A 6,000-nucleotide genomic window follows, 5' to 3' on the forward strand; every position below is an offset into this window, starting at 1 on the left:
GGATGTGGGGGGTGAGTACAGTGAGGCACTACATCAATGCAGGATGTGGGGGTGAGTACAGTGAGGCACTACATCAATGCAGGATGTGGGGGTGAGTACAGTGAGGCACTACATCAATGCAGGATGTGGGGGGTGAGTACAGTGAGGCACTACATCAATGCAGGATGTGGGGGTGAGTACAATGAGGCACTACATCAATGCAGGATGTGGGGGTGAGTACAGTGAGGCACTACATCAATGCAGGATGTCAGGGTGAGTACAGTGAGGCACTACATCAATGCAGGATGTGGGGGTGAGTACAGTGAGGCACTACATCAATGCAGGATGTGGGGGTGAGTACAGTGAGGCACTACATCAATGCAGGATGTGGGGGTGAGTACAGTGAGGTACTACATCAATGCAGGATGTGGGGGTGAGTACAGTGAGGCACTACATCAATGCAGGATGTGGGGGTCAGTACAGTGAGGCACTACATCAATGCAGGATGTGGGGGGTGAGTACAGTGAGGCACTACATCAATGCAGGATGTGGGGGTGAGTACAGTGAGGCACTACATCAATGCAGGATGTGGGGGTGAGTACAGTGAGGCACTACATCAATGCAGGATGTGGGGGGTGAGTACAGTGAGGCACTACATCAATGCAGGATGTGGGGGTGAGTACAGTGAGGCACTACATCAATGCAGGATGTGGGGGTGAGTACAGTGAGGCACTACATCAATGCAGGATGTGGGGGGTGAGTACAGTGAGGCACTACATCAATGCAGGATGTGGGGGTGAGTACAGTGAGGCACTACATCAATGCAGGATGTCAGGGTGAGTACAGTGAGGCACTACATCAATGCAGGATGTGGGGGGTCCCCGGGCGCCATCTTGTCCCCGCAGCCTGTCTGCAGTAAGATGGCCGCCGCGCATGCTCCGTGGCTCCCAGCGGCGGGACAATGGAGCGGCGGCAGCAGCGCGCGTCCTTCCTACAGCAAGATGGCGGCCGGCGCCTCACCGGCCGCCGAGACCCCACCCCCGGCCCGGGCCCCGGCCCCGGCCCCGGCCCCGCTCCTACCTTCTCGGCTCTCACCCGTCCGACCGCGCGCCGCCTCCGCTCGCCCCGGCCCCTCCCCCCCGCGTCTGCGCCCCACAGCCCGCCACTCAGGCCCCGCCCCCAGCACGTGCCGCTTCCAACCAATCACCGCGCGCCCCCGGGAACTGTGAGTAACACAGGGTACTGAGGGAGTGTGTGTAACACAGGGTACTGAGGGAGTGTGAGTAACACAGGGTACTGAGGGAGTGTGAGTAACACATGGTACTGAGGGAGTGTGAGTAACACAGGGTACTGAGGGAGTGTGAGTAACACAGGGTACTGAGGGAGTGTGAGTAACACAGGGTACTGAGGGAGTGTGAGTAACACATGGTACTGAGGGAGTGTGAGTAACACAGGGTACTGAGGGAGTGTGAGTAACACAGGGTGCTGAGGGAGTGTGAGTAACACAGGGTACTGAGGGAGTGTGAGTAACACAGGGTACTGAGGGAGTGTGAGTAACACAGGGTACTGAGGGAGTGTGAGTAACACAGGGTACTGAGGGTGTGTGAGTAACACAGGGTACTGAGGGAGTGTGAGTAACACAGGGTACTGAGGGAGTGTGAGTAACACAGGGTACTGAGGGAGTGTGAGTAACACAGGGTACTGAGGGAGTGTGAGTAACACAGGGTACTGAGGGAGTGTGAGTAACATAGGGTACTGAGGGAGTGTGAGTAACACAGGGTACTGAGGGAGTGTGAGTAACACAGGGTACTGAGGGAGTGTGAGTAACACAGGGTACTGAGGGAGTGTGAGTAACACAGGGTACTGAGGGAGTGTGAGTAACACAGGGTACTGAGGGAGTGTGAGTAACACAGGGTACTGAGGGAGTGTGAGTAACACAGGGTACTGAGGGAGTGTGAGTAACACAGGGTACTGAGGGAGTGTGTGTAACACAGGGTACTGAGGGTGTGTGAGTAACACAGGGTACTGAGGGAGTGTGAGTAACACAGGGTACTGAGGGTGTGTGAGTAACACAGGGTACTGAGGGAGTGTGAGTAACACAGGGTACTGAGGGAGTGTGAGTAACACAGGGTGCTGAGGGAGTGTGAGTAACACAGGGTACTGAGGGAGTGTGAGTAACACAGGGTACTGAGGGTGTGTGAGTAACACAGGGTACTGAGGGAGTGTGAGGAACACAGGGTACTGAGGAGTGTGAGTAACACAGGTTACTGAGGGAGTGTGAGTAACACAGGGTACTGAGGGTGTGTGAGTAACACAGGGTACTGAGGGATAGTGAGTAACACAGGGTACTGAGGGAGTGTGAGTAACACAGGGTACTGAGGGTGTGTGAGTAACACAGGGTACTGAGGGATAGTGAGTAACACAGGTTACTGAGGGAGTGTGAGTAACACAGGGTACTGAGGGAGTGTGAGTAACACAGGGTACTGAGGGAGTGTGAGTAACACAGGGTACTGAGGGAGTGTGAGTAACACAGGGTACTGAGGGATAGTGAGTAACACAGGTTACTGAGGGAGTGTGAGTAACACAGGGTACTGAGGGAGTGTGAGTAACACAGGGTACTGAGGGATAGTGAGTAACACAGGTTACTGAGGGAGTGTGAGTAACACAGGGTACTGAGGGAGTGTGAGTAACACAGGGTACTGAGGGAGTGTGAGTAACACAGGGTACTGAGGGAGTGTGAGTAACACAGGGTACTGAGGGAGTGTGAGTAACACAGAGTACTGAGGGAGTGTGAGTAACACAGGGTACTGAGGGAGTGTGAGTAACACAGGGTACTGAGGGAGTGTGAGTAACACAGGGTACTGAGGGAGTGTGAGTAACACAGGGTACTGAGGGAGTGTGAGTAACACAGGGTACTGAGGGAGTGTGAGTAACACAGGGTACTGAGGGAGTGTGAGTAACACAGGTTACTGAGGGTGTGTGAGTAACACAGGGTACTGAGGGAGTGTGAGTAACACAGGGTACTGAGGGAGTGTGAGTAACACAGGGTACTGAGGGAGTGTGAGTAACACAGGGTACTGAGGGAGTGTGAGTAACACAGGTTACTGAGGGTGTGTGAGTAACACAGAGTACTGAGGGAGTGTAAGTAACACAGGGTACTGAGGGAGTGTGAGTAACATAGGGTACTGAGGGAGTGTGAGTAACACAGGGTACTGAGGGAGTGTGAGTAACACAGGGTACTGAGGGAGTGTGAGTAACACAGGGTACTGAGGGAGTGTGAGTAACACAGGGTACTGAGGGAGTGTGAGTAACACAGGGTACTGAGGGAGTGTGAGTAACACAGGGTACTGAGGGAGTGTGAGTAACACAGGGTACTGAGGGAGTGTGAGTAACACAGGGTACTGAGGGAGTGTGAGTAACACAGGGTACTGAGGGAGTGTGAGTAAACACAGGGTACTGAGGGAGTGTGAGTAACACAGGGTACTGAGGGAGTGTGAGTAACACAGGGTACTGAGGGAGTGTGAGTAACACAGGGTACTGAGGGAGTGTGAGTAACACAGGGTACTGAGGGAGTGTGAGTAACACAGGGTACTGAGGGAGTGTAAGTAACACAGGGTACTGAGGGAGTGTGAGTAACACAGGGTACTGAGGGAGTGTGAGTAACACAGGGTACTGAGGGAGTGTGTGTAACACAGGGTACTGAGGGTGTGTGAGTAACACAGGGTACTGAGGGAGTGTGAGTAACACAGGGTACTGAGGGTGTGTGAGTAACACAGGGTACTGAGGGAGTGTGAGTAACACAGGGTACTGAGGGAGTGTGAGTAACACAGGGTGCTGAGGGAGTGTGAGTAACACAGGGTACTGAGGGAGTGTGAGTAACACAGGGTACTGAGGGTGTGTGAGTAACACAGGGTACTGAGGGAGTGTGAGGAACACAGGGTACTGAGGGAGTGTGAGTAACACAGGTTACTGAGGGAGTGTGAGTAACACAGGGTACTGAGGGTGTGTGAGTAACACAGGGTACTGAGGGATAGTGAGTAACACAGGGTACTGAGGGAGTGTGAGTAACACAGGGTACTGAGGGTGTGTGAGTAACACAGGGTACTGAGGGATAGTGAGTAACACAGGTTACTGAGGGAGTGTGAGTAACACAGGGTACTGAGGGAGTGTGAGTAACACAGGGTACTGAGGGAGTGTGAGTAACACAGGGTACTGAGGGAGTGTGAGTAACACAGGGTACTGAGGGATAGTGAGTAACACAGGTTACTGAGGGAGTGTGAGTAACACAGGGTACTGAGGGAGTGTGAGTAACACAGGGTACTGAGGGATAGTGAGTAACACAGGTTACTGAGGGAGTGTGAGTAACACAGGGTACTGAGGGAGTGTGAGTAACACAGGGTACTGAGGGAGTGTGAGTAACACAGGGTACTGAGGGAGTGTGAGTAACACAGGGTACTGAGGAGTGTGAGTAACACAGAGTACTGAGGGAGTGTGAGTAACACAGGGTACTGAGGGAGTGTGAGTAACACAGGGTACTGAGGGAGTGTGAGTAACACAGGGTACTGAGGGAGTGTGAGTAACACAGGGTACTGAGGGAGTGTGAGTAACACAGGGTACTGAGGGAGTGTGAGTAACACAGGGTACTGAGGGAGTGTGAGTAACACAGGGTACTGAGGGAGTGTGAGTAACACAGGGTACTGAGGGAGTGTGAGTAACACAGGGTACTGAGGGAGTGTGAGTAACACAGGGTACTGAGGGAGTGTGAGTAACACAGGGTACTGAGGGAGTGTGAGTAACACAGGGTACTGAGGGAGTGTGAGTAACACAGGGTACTGAGGGAGTGTGAGTAACACAGGGTACTGAGGGAGTGTGAGTAACACAGGGTACTGAGGGAGTGTGAGTAACACAGGGTACTGAGGGAGTGTGAGTAACACAGGGTACTGAGGGAGTGTGAGTAACACAGGGTACTGAGGGAGTGTGAGTAACACAGGGTACTGAGGGAGTGTGAGTAACACAGGGTACTGAGGGAGTGTGAGTAACACAGGGTACTGAGGGAGTGTGAGTAACACAGGGTACTGAGGGAGTGTGAGTAACACAGGGTACTGAGGGAGTGTGAGTAACACAGGGTACTGAGGGAGTGTGAGTAACACAGGGTACTGAGGGAGTGTGAGTAACACAGGGTACTGAGGGAGTGTGAGTAACACAGGGTACTGAGGGAGTGTGAGTAACACAGGGTACTGAGGGAGTGTGAGTAACACAGGGTACTGAGGGAGTGTGAGTAACACAGGGTACTGAGGGAGTGTGAGTAACACAGGGTACTGAGGGAGTGTGAGTAACACAGGGTACTGAGGGAGTGTGAGTAACACAGGGTACTGAGGGAGTGTGAGTAACACAGGGTACTGAGGGAGTGTGAGTAACACAGGGTACTGAGGGAGTGTGAGTAACACAGGGTACTGAGGGAGTGTGAGTAACACAGGGTACTGAGGGAGTGTGAGTAACACAGGGTACTGAGGGAGTGTGAGTAACACAGGGTACTGAGGGAGTGTGAGTAACACAGGGTACTGAGGGAGTGTGAGTAACACAGGGTACTGAGGGAGTGTGAGTAACACAGGGTACTGAGGGAGTGTGAGTAACACAGGGTACTGAGGGAGTGTGAGTAACACAGGGTACTGAGGGAGTGTGAGTAACACAGGGTACTGAGGGAGTGTGAGTAACACAGGGTACTGAGGGAGTGTGAGTAACACAGGGTACTGAGGGAGTGTGAGTAACACAGGGTACTGAGGGAGTGTGAGTAACACAGGGTACTGAGGGAGTGTGAGTAACACAGGGTACTGAGGGAGTGTGAGTAACACAGGGTACTGAGGGAGTGTGAGTAACACAGGGTACTGAGGGAGTGTGAGTAACACAGGGTACTGAGGGAGTGTGAGTAACACAGGGTACTGAGGGAGTGTGAGTAACACAGGGTACTGAGGGAGTGTGAGTAACACAGGGTACTGAGGGAGTGTGAGTAACACAGGGTAC

General features: G+C 53.0%; 1 protein-coding gene across 1 annotated transcript in view; it reads right to left on the reverse strand.

Moving 5' to 3' along the window:
• Nucleotides 1-1,115, reverse strand: part of LOC139256305 (zinc finger protein ZFP2-like) — a 55,059-nt gene extending 53,944 nt beyond the window's left edge. Inside the window, exon 1 of the mRNA XM_070874184.1 lies at nucleotides 1,060-1,115. The gene's annotated coding sequence lies outside the window, so the exon portion shown is untranslated. The remainder of the gene's footprint in view (nucleotides 1-1,059) is intronic.
• Between the last annotated feature and the right edge of the window lie 4,885 nt (nucleotides 1,116-6,000).

Source organism: Pristiophorus japonicus, unplaced genomic scaffold (genome assembly GCF_044704955.1).
Source record: "Pristiophorus japonicus isolate sPriJap1 unplaced genomic scaffold, sPriJap1.hap1 HAP1_SCAFFOLD_706, whole genome shotgun sequence".
NCBI classification, from domain to species: Eukaryota; Metazoa; Chordata; class Chondrichthyes; family Pristiophoridae; genus Pristiophorus; species Pristiophorus japonicus.